Raw genomic sequence first — 27461 nt, forward strand, 5'->3', positions numbered from 1 at the left:
ATTATCATGGCTCTATAGTATATTTTGCAGTCAGGTGGTGTGATACCTCTGGCTACATTCTTTTCTGTCAGGATTGCTTGACTATTAATGGTCTTTAATGGTCTCATACAAATCTGGTGTTTTTTGTACTTCTTTAAAAAATGACATTTGGACTCGGCTGGTTTGCTCAGTGGTAGAGTATTGGCCCAGAGTATGGAAGTCTCAGGTTCAATACCCGGCCAGGGCACACAAGAGAACCACCCATCTACTTCTCCACCCTTCCCCTTCTCTTTTCTCTTTATCTCTCTCTTCCCCTCCCACAGCCAAGGCTCCATGGGAGCAAAGTTGGCCTGGGCACTGAGGATGGCTCCATGGCCTCTGCCTCAGGCTCTAGAATGGCTCTAGTTGCAACAGAGCAATGCCCCAGATGGGTGGAACATTGCCCCTTGGTTGGCTTGCCGGGTGGATCCTGGTCCTACGCATTCGGGAGTCTGTCTCTGCCTCCCTGTTTCTCACATCAGAAAAAAAAAAATGACATTGGGACTTTAATAGGGATTGCATTAAATTTGTGTATTTCATTGGATAATATGGCCATTTTAACTTTGTTGATTCTTTCAATCCATGAACATGGAATATATTTCCATTTCATTGTGTCTTTTTCAATTTCTTTTAATAATCTTTTTTAGTTTTCAGCATATAGGTCCTTCATGACCTTTGTTAAGGTAATTCCTAGGTATTTTATTTTTTGTTGCAATTGCAAAATAAATTTTTTTTCTATTTATTTTCTGAAGTTTTATTGTTGGTGTGTAGAAAAACAGTAGACATTTGTATATTGATTTTGTATACCATGACTTTACTGTATTTGTTTATTTATTCTAATAGTTTTTCAGTGTAGTCTTTGAGGTTTTCTATATACGTATATACGATCATGTCATCTGAAGAAAGTGATACCTTTACTTCTTCTTTCCTAATATGGATGCCTTTAATTTCTTTTGCCTGATTGAACTGGCTAAGACTTCTAATACTATGTTGAGTAAGACAGGAGAAAGTGGGCAGCCTAGTCTTTTCCTGACTTTAGAGCAAAAGCTTTCACTTTTTAACCACTTAGTATGCTATTGGCTGATGGTTTATCACATATGGCCTTTATTATGTTGAGGTACTTTCTATACTCATTTTATTGAGTGCTATAAACATAAATGGATGTATTTTATCAAATGCCTTTTCTGCATCTATTTGTAGCAGTGGTAGTTAACCTGGTCCCTACTGCCCACTAGTGGGAGTTCCAGCTTTCACGGTGGGTGGTAGCAGAGCAACCAAAGTATAAATAAAGATATATTTAACTGTAGTAAGTTGTTTTATAAAGATTTCTTCTGCCAAACTTAGCAAAAATCTGATATAAAGTACTTGGTAAGTAATTATTATTAGATGCTTTAACTTGCTATAACTCTGCTTTATAAATTTTATAAAGTTACTTCCCTACTTTATAAATCACCATTACTATGGAACTAGTGGGCAGTTAGAAAATTTTACTACTAACAGAGATACAAAAGTGGGCAGAAGATATAAATAGTTTGACTACCCCGATATAGAATCATATGGTTTTTGTTATTTTTTTTGTTGACGTGGTGTATTACATTGATCAGTTTACGTATGTCAAACCACCCCATGCTCCTGAAATTATTCAGTCAAAATAACAAGTGTAAATTTAAAAATTGTATGAAATTGAAGAAAATAATTCTATCACCTTAAGTATCACATATTAAATTTTATCTATACAATCAGTTAGCTAGAAAGAATTATAAAACAGCTTTACAATATAATAATTTTGTGCTAAATTATTTTTAAATCAGGTGTGCCATTTCTTTAGAATCAGAATAGCTACATATTCTGCTCTTAAGTCAGACATTTCCCAATGCATGAGAAATAAAGGAGTATAAAAAGGAGAAAGCACTACAAATCTTCACAAAATTTGTAATTAATATTTTAATAAATACTATTTTATATTGTATTTTTGATGTTTATTTTAATGAAAGACTAATTTTCATTCATAACCTGAAGCAAAATTATTATAAAGGTTCTAGCTTTATAACTCAAATAAGTAAAATCAGATGTAACATTGGCTTACATTATTGTTATGCTGTTTTCTAAATTTTTTAGTCTGCTTATAATTTTAAAAAAAAGAATTGTAAAACATCTCCCAAATAAGTACAATTTATAAAGATTCCAAATTTGTATACTTAACACAAAAAAACTTCCCAAACAGAAAATATTTAAATACACCGTGGCTTTATATCAATTTATATCTATATCTATATTTTAACTATCTATATCTATACCCATATCTATATTTTCCTTAAAATACATAAAAAATATTATTGAAACCATGTAATATAAACAATAAATGTGAATTAATTTTTATTATAATGATCTCTTTCTGCCAAATTTGCTAGCCCAAGTGTTTAATTTTATACTGCATCATCACAAAATTAGTAATAGATTTTTAAAATTAATACTTTATTGTTTTAGAACAGTTTTAGTTTCCAAGTGGAACTGAGAACTAATACAGAGATTTCCTATATGTTCTCTGCCCCAAGACAAGCATAACCTCCTCCATTTTTTACATTTATTTTTAACATTCATTTGTACCAGAGTGGTACATTTTTTTATAAATGATAAAAGTAAATTAGCACATCGTAATCTCTTTAAGTCTATAGTTTTATATTAGAGCCTTACTCTTAGTGTTGTACATGCTATGGTTTTGGACAAATATATAAAACTATGGGACCATTCAGAATATTTTCACTGCCCTAAACATTCTCTGTTCTCTGTCTGTTCATCCCTCTAGCATCCTCCTCAACCCCTACCACACCAACCTCTTGAAAGCACTGATTATTTTAATATCTGCATGGTTTTGCCCTTTCTAGAATACAGTGACACCTTAAGATAAGAATTTAATTCATCCTGTAACTGAGCTCAAAAGTCAGTCAACTCATATAATATATCAAACTGCAGATACTGGAACTGTGTGCCGACACGCCAACTAGTGGCAGCTTCCCGAATCATGACTCATATCTCGGAACTTCGCTTGGATATCAAACAAAAATATGGACCCAGTCGCAGCTCGTATCTTAAAAAAAAAAAAAAAAAAAAAAAAAAAAAAAAAAAAAAAAAAAAAAAAAAAAAAAATTCATATGTTGGTCTGTTTGTATCTCAAGGTAACACTGTATAATATAGTTGGAATTATAGAGTATGTAATCTTTTCAGATTGGCTTCTTAGTTTTTTCTTCAGATTAGCTTCTTTTACTTATACTCCATGTTTTGTTTTTCTTTTTCCCTATTTTGATAGTTCATTTCTGTTTAGCACGTTGTCTTTATATACCACAGTTTATTTATCTGGCTACCAGCTAGAAGACATCTTGGTAACTTCATAGTTTTTCCTTTCATGAATAACATACCCATCATCCTACTTTCCCTAACATATACACTATAGTTAAACCAATTGTTTTTATACTGAACTGTTTGTCCTCCCGTCTAGAATATAAATATAAGCTCAATTAAAATAATCAATTTTAGTGGTCTAGTTTATCTGGGTATCCCCAGTTACTATCACAGTGCTTGTCATATTTGGTGCTCCGAAAATCTTGTTTTTTGAATCATTACTAGGCCCATATTATTCCATTCAATGTGACTAAACGATAGGTGAAATGTAAAGCAAATTTTCTCCACTTTTTACTTTTACCCCCAGAGATTCACATGTAGTTTTTCTTGATCTTCTAGTCATAGAATCTCAATTAAAAAAAAATTAATACTGTTTATAAATACTCTCCCTAGAATTTATTCACAAATAGAAAAAAAAGAGATAAAAAGTTTAGGAAGCAAATTTATTCTGAATTATATAAAAAAGCTTATTGTTGCCCATATTTAAACAAGCAATAAACAGAACTGCTTATTCAGTTATTAATCAGTAATTTTGTTAACCAGAAATATTATCTGCTAGACATTATTAGAACTGCGAGTGACACACTGGCAAGTTAGCTCAGTGGTAGAGCATTGGCCTGGCATTTAGATATCCCAGGTTCTATTTCCAGTCAGGGTACACAAGAGAAACGCTTCTCTGTCCCACCCTCCCTTCCCCTCCTTCAGTCACGGATTTATTGAAGCAAGTTGGCCCCCAGCACTAAGGATGGTTCCATGGCCTATGACTCAGAACTGGGAAGAATTCTGTTGCTAAGCAACAAAGCAATGCACCAAGTGGGCAGAGCACCCCCCACCCCCACCCCCCGTAGTGCTCTTGCTGGGGAGATTCTGGTCTGGGAGCATGAAGAGGTCTTTCTCTCTACTTTCCATCTTTTCACTGAATAAAAAAAAAAAAAAAAAAAAAACTACTAGTGAGGTAGGTAATATGATTTTTTTCTCCAAGTAATCTTGACAATTACACTGGGGAACAAAATTTTTGTTGCATCCACAAAAACACCTGTTCTTACCTAATTCGAATGTGCTGATCTCAAATCTGACATTAGTTTTTCTCTATAAGCTAGAGTTTTTTGCAATTCAAGGTTTTAGGTTTTCATCTTATTGTAAAATTTTCAACATTTAATTTAACATAATGAAGTAGAATGTCTTCTTGGGCATCATATTTGTAAAAATAGAATAATTTCTATAATGCAATAAATACACTAATATACCAAAAGATATGATTGCATCAGAATTTGCCTACAATTTTGAAATAGAACATATTAAGACACTTATTTTAATCATAACATTTGCACAAAACTTATTTAAATTCTATTCTGGCAAAAATTTGCGTCTGTAGCTCTTGTGTTCTTGTACTTGAGGACAAACTCGTTTGATGCTCCAGCAGTAGTCTGCTCATCACTAACAGCTCCAAGATTTTCAGGAAACTTATCAAGGTGACTGTTCAGGAAGTGAATCTTAATGCTCATGTTACATCCAATGTTGTGGAAAGCCAAAAGCATCCTTTGAGTATATTTAAACAAATATTTAGTTCACATCTAACTGTGTAATTTTTAAAAATAACAAAAATAATACTGGAAAGGTCATTGGATTTTAAGCATTCAAATGTCTTTATATTATATAAATATTTTATAAAGGAAAACTTCTAGGGTAACTAGTAAAACAAAAATAGAATTTATATCATCAAAGGTAAGAGAATGGGAAAAAAATGGTATAAAGAGGAGAAAAACTTAAAACTTCAATCACACACACAAAAAGATATTAAATATTGAACATTTTATATATATATTACATAAATAAAATAAGAGTTTTTAAGTTTTTAAAAATGTAAGAATTGGAAAATTATAGAAGAAAATGGTGTAAAAGCAGCTTGTCTATTTATGGCAACAACTGTGAAAGAGTTTCAACCTGCTAGAAGTAATATGTATCCTAATTCACTAATTAAAATTTTAATCAACTCACTAAATATAAAAACTTATTTTATTCAGTAATAGAAAAGTTTCAATACAATAAAGCAAAAATTGTCAATTCTCCAAAAAAAAGATAAATAACTTTAGCATAAAAAGAGATTTAAATAAGCTCTTCTTACAGATATAAAAATTCAATAAATTTAAAACTAGTAATAATATTTAAAACTTTCAAAGCACAATTACAATGCTTAATATAATGGACATAGTGCATACAACAAACGTAGAATCTATGTCTTATCAAATATAGATACAACACAATAAATAGGTTTTAAATTATGAATTAAGCTTACAAATCAAGGTTTTAATATGCTGTCAAAAAGATTAATAACACTGAATATATTTTAGAAATCATATGTAAATATAACACTTAAAATGCCTATATATTTACAAATTTAAAATATTTTCTTATCAGTCCACATATTATTGAATAAACAGATAGTAAAATTTAAAAATCTGAATGACAGAGAAGTATAACTTATCAGAGTATATTGCTTTAATTAATTTCAAAATAATATTGTGTAAATGTCTACAGATTGGAAAGAAAAAAGGTAATAAAGTTATATGACAAAATCATGAGTATTGAAAATCCTAGAAAACCATTTAAATGGATTTTTCTCATTTTTAAAATTGTGTCATTTCAAGAATGCTATATAAATGCTATAATTGCATTCTGGGCTTTTATCCAGAAAAGTGAAAGTATATGCTTGCATAAAAACCTGCACACAAGCATTCCACACAGATTCATTCATAGTACCCCAAAAAGCAGAAAAAAGCCAGGTTGTGAAACAAATTGAGGAACTTCAATACTATGGAAAAAAAGGAATAAACTATTGAGAAACACAACAACATCAGTGGGTCTCCAAAGTTGTATCTGAGAAAAAGAAAATTTCAAAGATTAAATAAATACTGTATGATTACACTTATACCACATTCTTAAAATAATATAATACACTGATTGTGATATTGTACTATAGTTATATAATATGAAACCATTAGAGAAACAGGGTAAAGTGTATGTGTATTATTTCTTAAAATTGCAAATATACATATGCACAATGCATATATATACAATAAAACTAAAATTTTCTACAAATAAAAAGTTTGCTTTAAAACAGTAAATGTACCAAAGTTGGAGTATACAATATCAATATATAAAAATCAATAACATTTTTGTATATTAGCAGCAAACATTTGGAAAGTAAATATTTTTTAAAATTTTCAACTACAGTTTACATTCAAGATTATTCTGTATTAGTTTTAGATGTACAGCATAGTGGTTAGATAATCATAAAAAATACTTTTAAAAATTTATTTTTAATAACGTAAAGAAAAAAGCAGTATTATCCTCTGGAGAAAAAAAATTGAACAAAACCAATCAGATGGTACACAGGTATTTTTAATAACTCCTATATTATATATTACATTATATTACATAGTGATTTCAAAAATACAATAATAATATACTACTACCACTGATGCTAAGAATCAGAAAACTGGATTTCTACTTTATTCATGCTAACATTTATTTTTTATATAATGTAAGTGATTAAGAAATAAACACAATTTTAAAATAAAAATAAACTGTAAAGATAATTTTGCCCCTTTCTATCTTCCTTGATAATTTGCATTTGTAACATATTCCAGAAGATTCTAAACCTGCTGGTCTGGGACTCACCCTTTGAGGATAACAATACAAGATCGCTGGTATAAAAGTACATTAAAATTTATACACACTCACAGGCACATGTACAAACACATGTGTGTGTAACTCACACATATAAATAGACTATTCCAGTAAGTTATAGCCCCCATTTAATTGCCAGCTGTACTAACTTAATTGTTTCTCTGCCTGGGCATTAACTGTGATTTTTAGTAGATTTTACATAATCATTAAAGGAATTTACTGAGAATACAAAACTAAAAGAATTATGTGAATGGCTCCATTGTAGACACAAAAACTTTATTTTTAAAAATGTATAATGTATTTACAAATGGCAATTTATTTGAGTTTTACAATATGACCCTGTCTTTCTAGTCTTTACTTCATGTGCCCTTTGATATAGTCATGTTACTACAACCTGTTTTCTCACCTCACTAGGCTTTTGTACAGAGAGCTTCCTCTGTTTTTTGTTTGTTTGTTTTGTTTTTTTTGGTTGTTGTTTTTTACAGAGATAGAAAGAGAGAGTCAGAGAGAGGGATAAATAGGGACAGACAGGAACGGAGAGAGATGAGAAACATCAATCATCAGTTTTTCGTTGCAACACATTAGTTGTTCATTGATTGCTTTCTCACATGTGCCTTGACTGCGGGCCTTCAGCAGACAGAGTAACCCCTTGCTCAAGCCAACGACCTTGGGTCCAAGCTGGTGAGCTTTGCTCAAACCAGATGAGCCCACGTTTAAACTGGTGACCTCGGGGTCTTGAACCTGGGTCCTCCACATCCCAGTCCAACCCTGTATCCACTGCGCCACTGCCTGGTCAGGCTCTAACTGGTTATGATTGCCCAGGCTTCATTTCTCTAAACCTTATTGTATTTTCTACTTAAGGGTTCAGCTTTTGATTGAACATATTTCAAAATGAGGTTAATCAAAAAGACCAAAGCCTGTTTCATCAGAGTCTTCCTCAGATTCTTCTTTTTTGCCTCTACTTCTCAGTTGGGGCTACAGTGGTGGATAGGGCAGGACCTGCTGCTGGAAAGCTGTCAGCTTCTGGGCAGGTTGTCCATCCATTCAGTGATAATGAGTCTTTGTTTCATATTGGAATGGCCCTTTGAAAGCAAGCCAGGCCAGAAAGTCCTTAATAAGTATATTGATCTTATCCAAAATACCAATTTTTGCACATAATAGAATCACTGTAATTGTTTTAGAAAAGTTAATAAAATAAATTGGTTAATATGTACTATCAGTATCTGAAAATTTTTCAAATAAAAGCTGGATTTTAAAAATCTAATAAAGTATGAAGTAGATAATTGTAAAACAAATCTACATTCTTAGGTAGAAGCAAATGAAGAGAATATGATTTTACCCCAAGTAGATGCCTCTTGTTTCATGAATGTAGGTAGTACATTATCTGAAAGATTTGAAAGATTTTCCTATTAATTATTGCTGAATTTATAACCTGCAGAATTGCATTTGTTACTTCTTGTGCATTATTCATTCAGAAATACCAGCTCCCATAAAATTGAAGTGTCACAGGAAGAACATGAATATCATTTGTGCATTTAATTCCAAGAGATATAGAATTATAAAATATTCAATGGATGGGGAAGAAGGAATGTTGAGAAACTCTTGGGGCCAGACATAGGTAGCAACTTGTGTGATGCGCATATATTTAGACTGCCACCAAGATAAAAATTGAAGAAAGAAGAATATTGCACATCTAAGGAAGCTGACTCATAATAGATAATATTCTTCTAAAAACAAAAAGTAGAAAACAAGTCTTAGAGCTAGAAGTAAGCAGAGATGTGAAGACCAGGCATTTGAAATTATAGGAGCCACAAGCAGATTCTGCCTAACACAAAACTAAAGAAACTTGGTATCATTTTTGTATTAGTTGAGCTGATATCTGATATACCTTACACTGAGCTTTAGTAAAATTGGGAGAGAGCATGCAGTTTCTATTTCCCACTAAGTAATCCCCCATCCTTAACATTTAAGCATACTTGTATATAATACAATCCTCCCTTCCCACACAGACACTCATGATAACTGAAACTATAAGGAAAATATCACACTGGCATCAAATTTCTGTGTACCACATATCTCTGTAAATCATTGATGAAATAAGTACATAATTTTAATAGTAAAAATTCTGTCATTGAAATTTCATACCTGGCTATATAATTATTGTCATTGGTGAAAACAAGAGATAATGTTCTCAGGTATAAAATATTTAGATAGAATAACAACCTTTCAAAAACTAAAAGGAATTTAAGAAACCTCTTAATAAACAGAGATAATTAAAATCAATAACTAAACAGTAGGCAAGAAGTAAGGTAATAATTTATATCAATAAAGTTAATGGACTTTAATCTAGTTACATACAAATACAAACTAAAAAGAATATTGACTCTTTCCGAAAGTGGCCCAAGGTGACTTCTGAAAATGGTTTACTATTCAGTTGACCCAGCATACACTACATAATCATGTAAGTCAAGAAGTTGAAATACTTTTGATCACTTTAAGAACACACATGAAATTGCCTAGACCATCAAGGTTGTGCCTTTCTGAAAAGCAACCAAGTATCTGAAGGATGTCACTTTACAGAATCAAAGTGTGATGTTCTGTCATTACAATGGTGGAGCTGGTCGTTTTTCCTAGGCCAAAGAGTGGGGCTAAACACAGGGTCACTGGCCCAAAAACTGCTGAATTTTTGCTGCACATGCTTAAAATGCAGAGAATAATGCAGAACTTACGAGTTTAGATGTAGATTCTCTGGTCGTTGAATGACATTCAGATAAACAAAGCTTCCAAGATGTGGCACAGAATTTACAGAGCTCATGGACAGATTAATCCATGCATGAACTCTCCCTGCCATATTGGGAAGGTCCTTACTGAAAAAGAGCAGATTGTCCCTAAACCAGAAGATGAGATTGCACAGAAGAAAAAAAAATATCTCAGAAGAAACTGAAGAAACAAAAAGTTAAGGTCTGGGAATGAATTCAGCCTAAAATATATAAATACATATTAGTAAAAATATTATATATATATATGTGTGTGTGTGTGTGTATGATATATATATAGTGAGTATGTGTATATATGTATAGTGAAAGAGAGAAAATACAGAAAAAATTATCTCTGTCTCAAATCCAACTATGTCAATTAAAACCTGCAGCAGAGACCAGCAGATACAAATTAAAGAATAAGTGGGCCTGACCTGTGGTGGCACAGTGGATAGTCAAACTAGAACTTTAAGATTGTCAGTTCAAAGCCCAGGCTTGCCTAGCTAAAGGCAAACATAGGAGTTGATGTTTCCTGCTCCTACTCCCTTCTCTCTCTATCTCTCCCCACACCACTCTAAAATGAATAAAAATTTTAAAAAATAATAAAGGGGGTAATTCTTTCAAGTTAAAAGTATTAATTATATACTTTTGCTTTTCAAAATAGATTTTTTTCTCATAATACATCAATGCTTTTTCACAATAAGCATTTAAGTACAGTGTGATATTCAAAAAGGATAAACATTCGGCACTTAAATGCTTTTCAAAGATGTCTTTCTTTCCATTTGCATATTAGACTCCAATATGTATTCCATGTATTTTTCCAGATCATTTCCTTCTAATGATTAATTATATATGTACTAAAAATATTTATTAAATTATTGTTGTATACTAAATGGTGGGAAATTAAGTGTGAATATAAAAAAATTGTAGTGTGTAAAACATCACAATTTTTGAAACCATCAATAATAAAGTTAATGAATTAAAGAGAAATGCAATGTAAAAATTAATACTTTCAATGATATAAAAGGAGTAGCATCATAAAGTATAAGTTTATTTTTTTTTTTTTTTTTTTTTTTTTTTTTTTTTTTTTTATTAAATTTAATGCAGTGACATTGATAAATCAGGGTACATTTGTTGAGAGAAAATATCTCTAGATTATTTTGACATTTGATTGTGCTGTATACCCCTCCCGCAAAGTTAGATTGTCTTCTGTCACCTTCTATCTGGTTTTCTTTATGCCCCTCCCCTCCCCTAACCCCTCTCTCCTTCTTCACCCCATCCCCCCTCCCCCAACCCCCCCGCCCCTGTTGCCATCACACTCTTGTTCATGTCTCTGAGTCTCATTTTTATGTCCCTTCTATGTATGGATTCATCTCAGTTTTTTTTTTCTGATTTACTTATTTCACTCCGTATAATGTTATCAAGGTCCATCCATGTTATTGTAAATGATCCGATGTCATCATTTCTTATGGCTGAGTAGTATTCCATAGTATATATGTACCAAAGTTTTTTAATCCACTCGTCCTCTGATGGACACTTGGGCTGTTTCCAGATCTTCGCTACTGTGAACAATGCTGCAACAAACATGCGGGTGCATTTCTCCTTTTCGAGCCCTTCTATGGTGTCCTTGGGGTATATTCCTAAAAGTGGGATAGCTGGGTCAAAAGGCAGTTCGATTTTCAGTTTTTTGAGGAATCTCCATACTGTTTTTCACAGTGGCTGCACCAGTCTGCATTCCCACCAGCAGTGCAGAAGGGTTCCCTTTTCTCTACATCCTCGCCAGCACTTATTCTGTGTTGTTTTGTTGATAAGCGCCATTCTGACTGGTGTAAGGTGATATCTCATTGTGGTTTTAATTTGCATTTCTCTAATGATTAGTGATGTTGAGCATTTTTTCATATGCCTATTGGCCATCTGTATGTCCTCTTTGGAGAAGTGTCTATTCATCTCTTTTGCCCATTTCTGGATTGGGTTGTTTGTCTTCCTGGTGTTGAGTTTTGCAAGTTCTTTATAAATTTTGGTTATTAACCCCTTATCAGACGTATTGTCAAATATGTTCTCCCATTGTGTAGTTTGTCTTTTTATTCTGTTCTTGTTGTCTTTAGCTGTGCAAAAGCTTTTTAGTTTGATATAGTCCCATTTGTTTATCCTGTCTTTTATTTCACTTCCCCGTGGAGATAAATCAGCAAATATATTGCTCCGAGAGATGTCGGAGAGCTTACTGCCTATGTTTTCTTCTAAGATGCTTATGGTTTCACGGCCTACATTCAAGTCTTTTATCCATTTTGAGTTTATTTTTGTGAGTGGTGTAAGCTGGTGATCTAGTTTCATTTTTTTGCAGGTAGCTGTCCAATTTTCCCAACACCATTTGTTAAAGAGGCTGTCTTTACTCCATTGTATTTCCTTACCTCCTTTGTCAAATATCAGTTGTCCATAAAACTGTGGGTTTATTTCTGGGTTCTCTGTTCTATTCCATTGATCTATATGCCTGTTCTTATGCCAGTACCAGGCTGTTTTGAGCACAATGGCCTTGTAGTATAACTTGATATCAGGAAGTGTGATACCTCCCACTTTATTCTTCTTTTTTAAGATTGCTGAGGCTATTCGTGTCCTTTTTTGGTTCCATATAAATTTTTGGAATATGTGTTCTATATCTTTGAAGTATGTCATTGGTATTTTCATTGGTATTGCATTGAATTTATAAATTGCTTTGGGTAATATAGACATTTTAATGATGTTTATTCTTCCTAACCATGAGCACGGTATATGCTTCCACTTGTTTGTATCTTCCTTGATTTCTTTTATCAATGTTTTGTAATTTGCCGAGTACAAGTCTTTAGTCTCCTTGGTTAAGTTTACTCCTAGGTACTTTATTTTTTTGGTTGTAATTGTGAAGGGGATTGTTTCCTTAATTTCTCTTTCTGACTGTTCATTGTTGGTGTATAAAAATGCTTCTGATTTCTGAGTATTGATTTTATATCCTGCCACTTTGCTGAATTTATTTATCAGGTCCAGTAGTTTTTTGACTGAGACTTTAGGGTTTTCTATATACAATATCATATCATCTGCAAATAATGATAGTTTTACTTCTTCTTTTCCAACTTGAATGCCTTTTATTTCTTCTTCTTGTCTGATTGCTGTGGCTAGGACTTCCAGGACTATGTTAAATAAGAGTGGTGAAAGGGGGCACCCCTGCCTTGTTCCTGATCTTAAGGGTATTGCTTTTAATTTTTTCCCATTGAGTATGATGTTGGCTGTGGGTTTCTCATAGATGGCTTTTATCATGTTGAGGTATGTTCCCTGTATTCCCACTTTGCTGAGAGTTTTGATCATGAATGGGTGCTGGATTTTATCAAATGCTTTTTCTGCATCTATTGAAATTATCATATGGTTTTTCTCCTTCTTTTTGTTTATGTGATGAATCACATTGATTGATTTACGAATATTGTACCAGCCTTGCCTCCCCAGAATAAATCCCACTTGATCATGGTGTATGATTTTTTCCATATATTGCTGGATCCGGTTTGCTAATATTTTGTTGAGGATTTTAGCATCTATATTCATCAGAGATATTGGCCTATAATTTTCTTTCTTTGTGTTGTCTTTGCCTGGTTTTGGAATCAGAATTATGCTCGCCTCATAAAAGGAGTTTGGAAGTCTTCCTTCCTCTTGAATTTTTTGAAATAGTTTGAGAAGGATAGGAGTTAGTTCTTCTTTGAATATTTGGTAGAATTCCGTTGTGAAGCCATCGGGCCCCGGACTTTTCTTTGTTGGGAGTTTTTTGATAACTGTTTCGATCTCCTTTGGTGTAATCGGTCTGTTTAAGTTTTCTGATTCTTCCAGATTGATTTTTGGAAGATTGTATGTTTCAAGGAATTTGTCCATTTCATCTAGGTTGTCTAGTTTTTTGGCATACAGTTCTTCATAGTATTTTCTTACAATATTTTGTATTTCTGTTGTGTCAGTTGTTATTTCTCCTCTCTCATTTCTAATTTTATTTATTTGAGTCCTCTCTCTCTTTTTCTTGGTGAGTCTACTTAAAGGTTCATCAATCTTGTTTACCTTTTCAAAGAACCAGCTTCTAGTTTCATTGATCCTCTGTATTGTTTCTTTAGCCTCTATGTCATTTATTTCTGCTCTGATCTTTATTATTTCCTTCCTTCTACTACATTTGGGCTTTACTTGCTGTTCTTTTTCTAATTCTTTTAGATGCAGGGTTAAGTTGTTTATTTGAGCTTTTTCTAGCTTCTGAAAGTGTGCCTGTAGTGCTATGAACTTCCCTCTCAGCACTGCTTTCGCTGTGTCCCATAAATTTTGAGTTGTTGTATGCTCATTGTCATTCGTTTCTAGGAATTTCTTTATTTCTTCTTTGATCTCATTCTTAATCCATTCATTATTTAACAACCTGCTATTTAGTTTCCATGTGTTTGAGAATTTTTGAGCTTTTCTGCTGTGATTCATTTCTAGTTTCATGCCGTTGTGATCGGAGAAAGTGCTTGATATGATTTCAGTCTTCTTAAATTTGTTGAGAGCACTTTTGTGCCCTAACATGTGGTCTATCCTAGAGAATGTACCATGAGCACTTGAAAAGAATGTATATTCTGCTGCTTTAGGGTGAAAGGTTCTGAAGATATCTATTAAATCGAGTTGATCTAGTGTTTCCAATAAGTCTGTTGTTTCTTTGTTAATTTTCTTTCTTGAGGATCTATCTAGTGATGTTAGTGGGGTATTGAAATCCCCTACTATTATAGTATTGCTGTTGATCTCGCCCTTTAAATCCATCAAAGTCTGTTTTATATATTTGGGTGCTCCTATATTAGGTGCATAGATATTTATAATAGTTATATCTTCCTGTTGGATTACTCCCTTTATCATTATGTAGTGGCCTTCTTTATCTCTTACTATATCCTTTGTTTTAAAGTCCAATTTGTCTGATATAAGTATTGCTACCCCAGCTTTTTTTTCATTTCCATTTGCATGAAACATTTTTTTCCATCCTTTTACCTTCAATCTGTGTGTGTCTTTTGTTCTAAGGTGTGTCTCTTGTAGACAACATATGTACGGGTCCTGTTTTCTTATCCACGCAGCTACCCTATGTCTTTTGATTGGATCATTTAATCCATTTACATTTAAGGTTATTATTGATATGTAGTTGTTTATTGCCATTTTCTTCTTTAAAGGTGTATTCCTTTTTTTTTTTTTTTCCTGTATTCTTTTCCCACTTTATCTGTTTACACCAGGCCCCTTAATATTTCCTGCAGCATTGGTTTGGTTGTAATGAATTCCTTGAGTTGTTCTTTGTCTGGGAAGCTTTTTATTTCTCCTTCAATTTTAAATGATAGCCTTGCTGGATAAAGTAGTCTTGGTTGTAGGTTCTTGTTCTGCATTACTTTGAATATTTCTTGCCATTCCCTTCTGGCCTCAAGTGTTTCTGTTGAGAAGTCAGATGTCATCCTTATGGGGGCTCCTTTGTAGGTGATAACTTTTTTTTCTCTTGCAGCTTTTAATATTTTCTCTTTATCGCTTAGCTTTGGTATTTTAATTATGATGTGTCTTGGTGTAGGTTTCTTTGGGTTTCTCTTTAATGGAGTCCTCTGTGCTTCTTGGATTTGTGAGAGTTTCTCTTGCATTAATTTAGGGAAGTTTTCAGCTATGATATGATTGAACAAAGTCTCTATCCCTTGTTCTTTTTCTTCTTCTTCAGGAACCCCTATGATGCGGATGTTATTTCTCTTCATGTTGTCACAGAGCTCTCTAAGAGTTTCCTCTGACTTTTTGAGTCTTTTTTCTCTTTTCTTTTCTGCTTTCATGCCTTCATTCCAGTTGTCTTCTAACTCGCTGATTCGATCCTCTGCTGTATTTATCCTGTCTTTAATTCCTTCCATTGTGGTCTTTATTTCTGATATTGTATTTGTCGTCTCCAACTGATTCTTTTTTATACTTGCTATTTCTTTATTTAGGTTCTCAAACTCCCCCTCCATTGTTGTTCTAAGATCCCTAAGCATCCTTACAATCATTATTTTGAACTCCGCATCTGGAAGTTTGATTATTTCCATATCACTCAGTTCATCTCTCGAAAGTGTCTCTTGTGGTTTCATTTGGATTGCACTCCTTTGTTTTCTCATCTTCTTCTTCTTTTTTTTTATTTGTAGAGTTGATTGAGTCTAGGCTTGGTGTTGTCTGCCTCCAGTTTTCCGTTGTGTTATTTTTAGGTCTTCGTGGGTTTGTATCAGCTATTATTTGTAATCCACTTTCGGATTTGGGCAGCTTTGAAGTCTTGATTTGTTTGTTTTCTTAACAGGTGATAGTCTTGTTAACTGATCTCAGCAGGGGGCTTCCTTGAAACTGTATCCAGGAATGCTGTGGGTGTAACCTGAGATGCTGAAGGTCTCTTCCACCAACTAATCTCACTGGGGGCAGGGTTTTTTCTCAGCTTCAGTAGGGGGAGGTGTATCTCAGATCTCCATGGAGACCTGAGTTACTGCCCCTCCTCCCCACTTCTTGTTTTCAGCTGTGTCTTGTTGTGCTGATTGGAGCTGGATAGATGTCCGGAGATCTCTGATCCGGAAGCACTTCAGCTCTGTTTTGTGAAAGGTTCAGTCCCTCCCCCAGCTATGGCCGCCTCCAGCACGAATGAGTCAGCTTTTTTATTTCGTTTCTTGCATACTTAGCCCCTCACAGTCTGTCCCTCTCCCTGTCTTTTCCACTTGGGAGATAAGCTGGTCTTTTCAACCCACCTTGCTCCCTGGTCGCCAGGTAAGTGGCTGTGAGCAGTAGTTTCTGCTCTTTTTCCTCTGTGAAATCCTCTCTGGGCTCTCAGCCTCACCCCCCTCCTTCCCTTCCTGTAAGCAGAGGAGATTCAGGCACTCCTTACCAGGATTATTGTGGCTTCCTCTTTGCTCCTTGGTTTTTGAGAGCTGTTCTTGCAGTTCAGTGTTGATTTTTCATGCTGATTTTTTCTAAATTGATTTGTATTCCAGTTTGGTGTTGAGAGCTGGGCGTCTGTGCATCCGCCTACTCCGCTGCCATCTTCTCACAACCCTATAAGTTTATTTTTGAAAACACCAATAAAATATACAACCATGTATGTTTTTTGCAATAATTAAATGCAAAAATACAGGATATATTATATGAATAGAAATACTCGTTAACTATGCTAGATTTTTTTAAATGGTAGATGAATGTAATACAATTTAATGCTATAAAATTGGAATATTTGAAAATGCATGCTTTCATAAGCATACCTAATTAAATTGACTCACTAAAAGCTAGATGAACTTCTCATGGAAACAATTGGAAAAGTCAGAAATATTTTCAAAATATGTGATGACAAATGAATTTTAAGGCAGTGAGGCATTATTAAAGCATACAATAGTTTCTTGTATTGTACCTGACCCATTTTATATAGCTAACAAAGTAGAAAAACAATCTTCAAAATTATCAGGCTTACACATACATTTATTGAAAATAATAGCAATGTAATTGGTAGTTGGAAAGGCCAACATCTCAGCTGCCTGAGCATTCAGGAAAAGTAAGGCAAGTAACAGACCAATACAAACCTAACAAGAAGTACTGGGGAACAAGGTGGTCATAGGGGCTTTGATAAACTCATACATTAGTCAGGATCTGGAAGTCTTCATGCATATAAAGGCTTGTGTATTCAGGAGAGACTGGAGAGCATCCCTGTTGTATACTTATCCCTCATTGTACACAAAATCATACACAAGCAGGAAGTGAAAGCTGGATCAGATTTGTAAACTGCCTGAACTATAAATCCATGCTCCAATGGGAAGCCTTATTGGTTTGAAGGGCTTAATCCAACCCCTGGATAGCCAATATGATATGCTGACCCACTGGTCAGTCAAGGAAGCTAACATAAACAGTCCGTACATGGCAGAAAAAAATTAAACAAAAATAAGCAAAGACATTAATGACTGCACTGTAAGGGAGACAATCTCCATTGAATTGGTTCAGAAAAATCACTAAACAAAAACAAGGAATAAAATACAATTTTTAAGGAAAATCAGCATCCAGTATTGCTACCATATCTAAAATGTTCAGTTGTGAACAACATAATAACAACAAAGAAATAGGAAAGTGTGGCCATAAACAGGAGAACCAAAAACAATGAATCAAAAGAATGTCCAAGAGGATAAAATTATTAGAGTTCAAAAGCAAAATCATTTTTAAAAAAGCCATAACAAATATATAAAAAGCACCAAAAGACACCATGTTTAAAGACAGAGGAATGTTTGACAGCAATTCATCATTAAAAATACAGTATCAGTGAAAAGACTGAAAGTTAAAAAAAAGAAAGAAAAACAAATGGAAATAATGATGAAGTGCAAAAGTATAAATAACTGGAATAAAAATTTCACTAGAGAGGTTCAGTGGAAGATTTGAGGCAAAATAGTTAACAATTAAAAACCAGATTATTTTTTTTTGTTTTGTTTTTTTTTTAATAAATTTTTATTAATGGTAATGGGATGACATTAATAAATCAGGGTACATATATTCAAAGAAAACATGTCTAGGTTATTTTGTCATCAAATTATGTTGCAAACCCCTCGCCCAAAGTCAGATTGTCCTCCGTCACCCTCCATCTAGTTCTCTGTGCCCCTCCCCCTCCCCCTAACTCTCTCCCTCCCTCCCTCCCATGTCCTCCCTCCCCCCCCCCCACCCTTGGTAACCACCACACTCTTGTCCATGTCTCTTAGTCTCATTTTTATGTTCCACCAATGTATGGAATCATGTAGTTCTTGTTTTTTTCTGATTTACTTATTTCACTCCTTATAATGTTATCAAGATCCCACCATTTTGCTGTAAATGATCTGATGTCATCATTTCTTATGGCTGAGTAGTATTCCATAGTGTATATGTGCCACATCTTCTTTATCCAGTCTTCTATTGACAGGCTTTTTGGTTGTTTCCATGTCTTGGCCACTGTGAACAGTGCTGCAATGAACATGGGGCTACATGTGTCTTCACGTATCAATGTTTCTGAGGTTTTGGGGTATATACCCAGTAGAGGGATTGCTGGGTCATAAGGTAGTTCTATTTGCAGTTTTTTGAGGAACCACCATACTTTCCTCCATAATGGTTGTACTACTTTACAGTCCCACCAACAGTGAATGAGGGTTCCTTTTTCTCCACAGCCTCTCCAACATTTGCTATTACCCGTCTTGTTGATAATAGCTAATCTAACAGGAGTGAGGTGGTATCTCATTGTAGTTTTGATTTGCATTTCTCTAATAACTAATGAAGCTGAGCATCTTTTCATATATCTGTTGGCCATTTGTATCTCTTCCTGGGAGAAGTGTCTGTTCATGTCCTCTTCCCATTTTTTTATTGGATTGCTTGTTTGTTTGTTGTTGAGTTTTATGAGTTCTTTGTAAATTTTGGATATTAGGCCCTTATCTGAGCTGTCGTTTGAAAATATCAGTTCCCATATAGTTGGCTGTCTGTTTATTTTGGTATCAGTTTCTCTTGCTGAGCAAAAACTTTTAATTCTGATGTAGTCCCATTCATTTATCTTTGCCTTCACTTCTCTTGCCATTGGAGTCAAGTTCATAAAATGTTCTTTAAAACCCAGGTCCATGATTTTAGTACCTATGTCTTCTTCTATGTACTTTATTGAAAAACCAGATTATTAAATCTTATTTAGAGTGAAACTGAAAGAAAAAGGGATGGAGATTAAAAAAAAAAAAAAAAGGAAAGGCTAGGCTCAGAGATTATGGGACACTATCAAATTGGGATGCTTATCATGAGAGTCCTAACAAGAAAGGAAAATTTGACAGGGCATATAATATACTTGAAGAAATAATAGCTGAAAGCTCCTCAAATTTGATGAAATATATTCACTTCCGCATCTAAGAATCTCAGTGAGTTAAACTCAGAGATGTACTCCTAGACACACTAAAATATAATAAAACTACCTAAAGAAAAAGAACAAAATATTGCAATGAGTTATTCATGATTCACCACATAAAAGTAAATAACAATAAGAAATTGGGCTGACTTCTCATCTGAAACAATGCGTGCCGAAAGGCAGATCTTAAAGTTGTAAGGTAAGGTTATGAACAAAACTCAAGTGACTACTTATTTCCTAGTTATTTCAGTGAAAATTTCTAGTTCTTTGGTTGAATTGTATATTATTTTTTCCCATTTCAGTATGAATATTCTGAATATTCCCATATCTACTTTGATTTTTAAAAGATTTATGTTTGACTTCTGAAATTGTATTTTTATAAAAATATGCCTTCAAAAGGAGTAAATAGTACAGACTTAGATTGCATATATATATATATGTGGTTTGGTAATATATATATATATATATATATATATATATATATATATATTTGGTATTATAGTTTTTAGTTTTACAAACCTTTTTTTTTTTTTTTGGTATATTTTTGAAGTGAAAAGTGGCAGGAAGGCAGACAAACTCCCACATGCGCTTGACAGGGATCCACCCTGCATTTCACCAAGGGGCGATGCTTGGACCCTCTGGGATGTTGCTTCACTGTAATCTGAGCCATTCCAGTGCCTGAGGTAGAGGCCATGGAGCCATCCTCAGCACCCCGGCCAACTTTGCTCCAATGGAGCCTTGGCTGCAGGAGGGGGAGAGAGAGACAGAGAGAAAGGAGAGGAGAAGGGTGGAGAAGCAGGTGGGCGCTTCTCCTGTGTGCCCTGGACAAGAATAGAACTGGGAACTTCCACACACCGGGCCAACACTCTACTGCTGAGCCAACTGGCCAGGGCCTACTAAACTTTCTTATCAAATAAATGTTGCAGAAGCATGCTAGTGATGTTAGATTTACAGTGACTTTCGGCCTGTCAATCTACCTACCTTTCAAAACTCTGCTCTGGATGATATGTTTATTTTAGCAATTATTGAAATTGAGCTGATATATCACAGTGCAAAAAGCAAAAATAAAAGGATTCTAACAAAGAACATACAAAGTATACTTGAATGTGTGTCCAAAATATATAATTTATGAAAATAAGTAAAACAATAACATGTACCTTTATTTTTTGCAATCATAAGAGAATGAAGTAGCAATCTATAATAGGTCAGGGATTATCCTGGGGGTTGGAGGGAATGCCTTATAGATTGCACACGGAACACATTTACTTGTGCTACATTTAACTTTCCCACCATATTTATTCGTTTCATACAGGTCTCCTTTGTTTTTCTTTGTTCTCCTACTTCAAAATGTCCATGGAACCTTAGTTCAATTAGATGTATTTCTCACTCTTGATAAGCTCCCAACTAAAATAATAAAGTAATTTCATATTGAATCAGGAATAACTAACAAATGAATCTCACTAACAAGTGAAATATTTACTGTTTGTATTCTGGAGAAATTGTGATGGGACTTACGTGTAAGATATTTTAATTTTCATCTACTTCTATTTATACAAACTAAATTTGCCTTTTTAAAAACATTAAATTAAAATATATCAAATGATATATAACATTTTAGATAAGAAACACATTTTCTGTTAGTTTTAAATAAAAGTTTAACAATTTAATTGTATTTTAGGTTGAATAATGGTTTCTTGTCTAGCCTGTAACCATTTTAAAAACATCTTGACGAACATGCCAAAAATAACATTTAAAGGGAAAGGAATGCACACACAAAAAAAATTCTTTTATGTTTACAATATAAAATATGCAAAATATGGTGTTAGGTTCTGGAATATTTAAGATAACCTGTATTCCTTCCCACAGGCTATATATAAGTATAGTATGTCAAATATTAAGATTAAATTGGTAATTAACTTTTCAGTCATCTTTCCTATGAGGATAGAGAGATAATGTCAGCTTCAAATCTTTGTCTTTCTTTTTAAATTTATACATAAGATAATTCTGTTCAATTTAAATGAACAGAATATTTTCTTCAGCAGAGAGGCTAGTAGAATTGTCAAGAGGAAAACGTCATTGCAGAAATGTTTCACAGAGATACAGTGAATTCCACAAAATCTCTTCACCTACAGAGCTATTCTGAGAATTTGTTCACAGATTCTGCAGAACACAGAATAATCATAAAACAGCACATAGCTCAAATCTAGATGAGGTGAAGGTAAGTTTAGAAATCATCTTTCCTCATTCAGGCACAGATATGCCCATATATCCAAGAACTTCTTTGCAGACATTTATCTCTCTCAAACTTGGAAAAAGATTTCTGATCTTTATATGTTGGATTAAAAGTTTCCCAAGTACCCTGGCCAGTTGGCTCAGCAGTAGAGTGTCAGCCCAGTGTGTGGAAATTCCAGGTTCAATTCCCGGCCAGGGCACACAGGAGAAGCGCCCATCTGCTTTTTCCCCCTTCCCCCTATCATTTCTCTCTATCTCTCTCTTCACTTCCCACAGCCAAGGCTCCACTGGAGCAAAGTTGGCCCATGCGCTAAGGATGGCTCCATGGCCTGGCCTCTGCCTCAGGCGCTGGAATGGCTCCAATTGCAGTGGAGCAACGCCCCAGAGGATTCAAGCATGGCCCTCTAGTGGGCATGCCGGGTGGATCCCTGTCAAGTGCATGCAGGAGTCTGTCTGTCTGCCTCCACACTGCTTCTCACTTAGGAAGAATACAAAAAAAAAAAAAAAAGTGTCCCAAGCCTTAACCAGAGGAGTTTGATAATTGGTGGCTATATTTCTAGTTTCCAACCACTGAGGCTTACTCACTCACCCTTTTTAAAATTAATTAATTAATTTATTAATTTATTTATTTTTAATTAGGGTAACACTAGTTAACTAATTATACAGGTTTTAGGTGCCCAATTCTATAACATATCTCTTTACACTGAATTGTGTATTCACCCCCCCAAGTCAGATCCTTATTCCCCCAATATATATCCCCCCATATTCTCTTCCTCCTTCCTCGCTCCCAGCAATCACCACACTGTTGCCTGTGTTCATAAGTTTTGTTGTTGTTGTTTTTTTATGTCTTTTTTTGCTCTGTCTCACTTCTTCCCTCGCCCATGCAGTGTTATTTATAATAGCCAATATGGTAACTGCCCAGTGCCCATCAGTAGATATATGGTAAAAAAAAAAAAAAAAGCTGTGGTACATTTACACAATGGAATACTATGTGACCATAAAAAATAAGGAAATCTTACCTTTTTGCGACAACATGGATGGACCTGAAGAGCATTATGCTGAGTAAAATAATCCAGTCAGAGAAAGACAGGTACCGTATGATTTCATATGTGGAATCTAATATACAAAATGAACCCTCCTTTTTTTCTCATATATGTGTGTACTTTTTGAAAGTTTCAGTGCCCTGCAATGGCTCTGACATTAGAGTTGGTGTGTGTTCATGTAGCCCCATGTTCATAGCAGCACTGTTCACAGTGGCCAAGACATGGAAACAACCAAAAAGCCCCTCAATAGAAGATTGGATAAAGAAGATGCACATATACACTATGGAATACTACTCAGCCATAAGAAATGATGACATTAGATCATTTATAGCAAAATGGTGGGATCTTGATAACATTATACGGAGTGAAATAAGTAAATCAGAAAAAAACAAGAACTACATGATTCCATACATTGGTGGAACATAAAAACAAGACTAAGAGACATGGACAAGAGTGTGGTGGTTACCAGGGGTGGGGGGAGGGAGGACATGGGAGGGAGGGAGGGAGAGATTTAGGGGGAGGGGGAGGGGCACAGAGAAAACCAGATAGAGGGCGACAGAGGACAATCTGACTCTGGGCGAGGGGTATGCAACATAATTTAATGAGAAGATAACCTAGACATGTTTTCGTTGAATATATGTACCCTGAATTATTAATGTCATCCCATTAACATTAATAAAAATTTATTAAAAAAAAAAAAGAGTTGGTGTGTGTTATGAATGCAGGTAGCTTAAATCTTTACTGTGTCTTATCGCTCAGGTGTCTGTGCTTATCTGCAGAGTTGATAGGAAAGTTTAAGCAGAAGTGCATTGCCATGGAGGTGTGAGGCTCTCCTGAGAAAAGGCAAAAGAAAAGTTGCTTGAATAATAAAGCCTTGATTTGTCAGGGAGAAGAGATTACATGAATTTGGAGAGACCAGTCATATGGACAATTTCTCCTCTGTTCTTTTTTTTTTTTTTCCTGTATTTTTCTGAAGCCAGAAACGGGGAGAGACAGTCAGACAGACACCCACATGCACCCGACCGGGATCCACCCGGCACGCCCACCAGGGGGCGACGCTCTGTCGCCTGGGGCAGAGGCTGAGGAGCCATCCCCAGCACCCGGGCCATCTCTGCTCCAGTGGAGCCTCGGCTGCAGGAGGGGAAGAGAGAGACAGAGAGGAAGGAGAGGGGAAGGGGTGGAGAAGCAGATGGGCGCTTCTCCTGTGTGCCCTGGCCGGGAACCCAGGACCTCTGCACGCCAGGCTGACGCTCTACCACTAAGCCAACCGTCCAGGGCCTCTCCTCTGTTCTTATGCAAAACAAGGAATGGCAGCAAACAGAAAAGAGTGTTGCAATAAAAACACTACATTTCAACTCCTAAGAGCAAGGATTTGGTAGTGTAAGGTTGGCGGATAATGGAGGAAGGTCAGTGGGTTCCCTAGCTGGGAACTTTGGCTAGGACCGCCCACAACCAAGCATGCCAAAAGAAACTTCCCAGAAGTCCTTTGGAAAAAAGCGACCATCTGCCAGCCAGTGAGATTTCACTATGTCATATTAGCTTGCCCACCCTAGGGACCCTTTAAATATCCCTCATGAGGTTTGCCTAGCCTCTGTTTCTGGGCTAGGGAACCTCTTTAAGTGGGATGCTCGCTGTACTCAATAAAGCCTTTTATTATTCCACACTTTGTGGCTCAGCCTCTTCCTTTTTTCTTGGTAGAGAAAAATACCTTACAGGAAGTTTTGTGGGGTTTTTTTTGTTTTTTCATTTTTCTGAAGCTGGAAACAGGGAGAGACAGTCAGACAGACTCCCGCATGCGCCCGACCGGGATCCACCTGGCACGCCCACCAGGGGCGATGCTCTGCCCATCCTGGGCGTCGCCATGTTGCGACCAGAGCCACTCTAGTGCCTGAGGCAGAGGCCACAGAGCCATCCCCAGCGCCCGGGCCATCTTTGCTCCAATGGAGCCTTGGCTGCGGGAGGGGAAGAGAGAGACAGAGAGGAAAGCACGGCGGAGGGGTGGAGAAGCAAATGGGCGCTTCTCTTGTGTGCCCTGGCCGGGAATCGAACCCGGGTCCTCCGCACGCTAGGCCGACGCTCTACCGCTGAGCCAACCGGCCAGGGCCACCTTACAGGTAGTTTTTAAACAGAATCCATCACTGAAGAAATAGTAAGACGCTCTCCCATTTATTCTACCAAAGAGTTTATATATGTTTCAGGTCCATCCATGGGGTTCTTTGGGAGGCAGTGAATGGAGTAGTGTCCAGTGAAAGAAACAGCATGTCCAACAGACAGAGATACCTGTCTTGGGAAGGCCTTTGTCCAGTGAACTCAAGTGTGATGGGAGTAACAGTACTCATCAGAGTGGCAGTGGCGTCAGAGGCTGCCATTGTCTAGACTTGTTCCACATGTGTGACAATTTAGGCAATCCAAGCTATTTAGGTTGAAAGAGCAGGCACCAGAAGAAAGGCTGTTGTTTAGCTAGTGGGGAAAAGAGCCAAAGAAATGTATGTTATCCATCTCACTGGTACCCGTAAGCCAGTGAGGTCTGTGTTAACTCTACACACAGCAGAGGTGCTATTCTTAATCTATTTTGACAGAAATGTGAATTACACATATATACTTCCACATAGAAAATTATACATTGTGTATGGCTACTTTGTATCCAAACTTAATTTGATTTCTTTGGGTCACACATCTGCATTTTATCAGTTTACACACACTAAGCAGGGTTTATTTCATGTCCCTGTTTAATCTCTGCATTCACATTCCCATGTTATGTTATGGCCAACACTAAAGTTCTTTTTTTTTTTTTACCCCAAAACTATAACTTCTAAATTACATGTTGTGACTCTTATATTCTCTTCCAAATCAAAATCACTTTACATTAGTTTTATCCAAATTAGTATTCTCAATTAGACTCAGCAATACTGACACAAATAATAAGCACATTTCTAAATATTTTGTAACACTGACATTCCATATTATAGGTAGTTAATAGATCCAAGTGGTAGGTTTAATCTACAGCTTAAAAAAATAGGTGTTTGAAAATTTACTGAAACAATTTTCTTAGCACATAAACAAGTTTATCTAAATAAAATATTTTAAAATATTTTTCACATGCAGTCATTACCATGAAGTATACTCTTTTTTTGAGTATTCCATCTAAATTAATCTAAACTGAATATATTTCATGAAAAACAACCAAATAAGTTATAAACTTTTATTATTTCTGACAGATATATTAGAATGTGTTCCTTTTATCATACATGTAATATAATAACATATATGAGAATAAGTTAATCACAATGAAAAGCTTTTCTCTGCATAAGAAATTTCAATTATTGCTATTTTTAGTCTTAGCAGCTGTGGCAGACAGAATAATAAGCACCCTGATTGTTTCTCTCCATAGGCAAAGGAACTTTGCAGATGCGATTATGGGTACAGATTTTAGGATAGGGTCATGAACCTGGATTACCCAGGTGAGACCAATTTTATCCCAAGTGACTTTAAAAGTAGAAATGGAAAGCAGAATAGACAAAAAGAATGTGACTACCAAAAAAATGGCACAGAAAAATGCAAAAGTGTTGACTTTGAAGATAGTGAAAGGAACTGGAAAATTTTGGAATTCTCCAGAAGCTGGAAACCATAAGGAAACAAGTTTTCCTTGAGAGTCTCCAGAAGGGTACACAGCACAGCTTTCACATACATACAGCCAGTGGGACAGTGTTAATCTTCTAAATGACAAAACTTTAAAATAACAGATTTGCATTGTGTGAAGCCACTAAACCTGTGACAAATTGTTACAGCAGCAAAATAAAATAGAGCAGATGATATAACTTCCATGAGAACATATTTTTAAAATAAGGATTAGTATGTTATTATGATATAGTAAATAGCTAGTTAAAATATGTTCCCCATTGGCCCTGGCCAGTTGGCTCAATGGTAGAGCGTCAGCCTGGTGTGCGGGAGTCCCAGGTTTGATTCCCTGCCAGGGCACACAGGAGAAGTGCCCATCTGCTTCTCCACTCTTCCCCCTCTCCTTCCTCTCTGTCTCTCTCTTCCCCTCCCACAGCCAAGGTTCCATTGGAGCAGAGATGGCCCGGGCGCTGAGGATGGCTCTGTGGCCTCTGCCTCAGGCACTAGAATGGCTCTGGTGTGACAGAGCAATGCTCCAGAGGGGCAGAGCATCGCCCCCTGATGGGCATGCCTGGTGGATCCCGGTCGGGTGCATGCGGGAGTCTGTTTGACTGCCTCCCTGTTTCCAGCTTCAGAAAAATGAAAAAAAAGAAAACAAAATATGTTCCCCATTGTCGGGCAGATAAAATATATTATGCTCACTTTGTTAAAGATGGCACTGCCCATGTGGAAGCCTGTCGCCCAGGTGATGATATTAGTTGCCCTTCCTGCTTGGGATGGGCGTGATTATATTAATGTGTGTTGGAGGAGGGCTTTCGCGCCAAAAGGTTTTAAAAG

General features: G+C 35.5%; 1 pseudogene; it reads right to left on the reverse strand.

Moving 5' to 3' along the window:
* LOC136306652 (serine/arginine-rich splicing factor 6 pseudogene) overlaps positions 1-25375 on the reverse strand; it is a 178115-nt pseudogene extending 152740 nt beyond the window's left edge.
* Between the last annotated feature and the right edge of the window lie 2086 nt (positions 25376-27461).

The sequence above is a fragment of the Saccopteryx bilineata genome, chromosome 5 (genome assembly GCF_036850765.1).
Source record: "Saccopteryx bilineata isolate mSacBil1 chromosome 5, mSacBil1_pri_phased_curated, whole genome shotgun sequence".
Lineage (NCBI taxonomy): Eukaryota > Metazoa > Chordata > Mammalia > Chiroptera > Emballonuridae > Saccopteryx > Saccopteryx bilineata.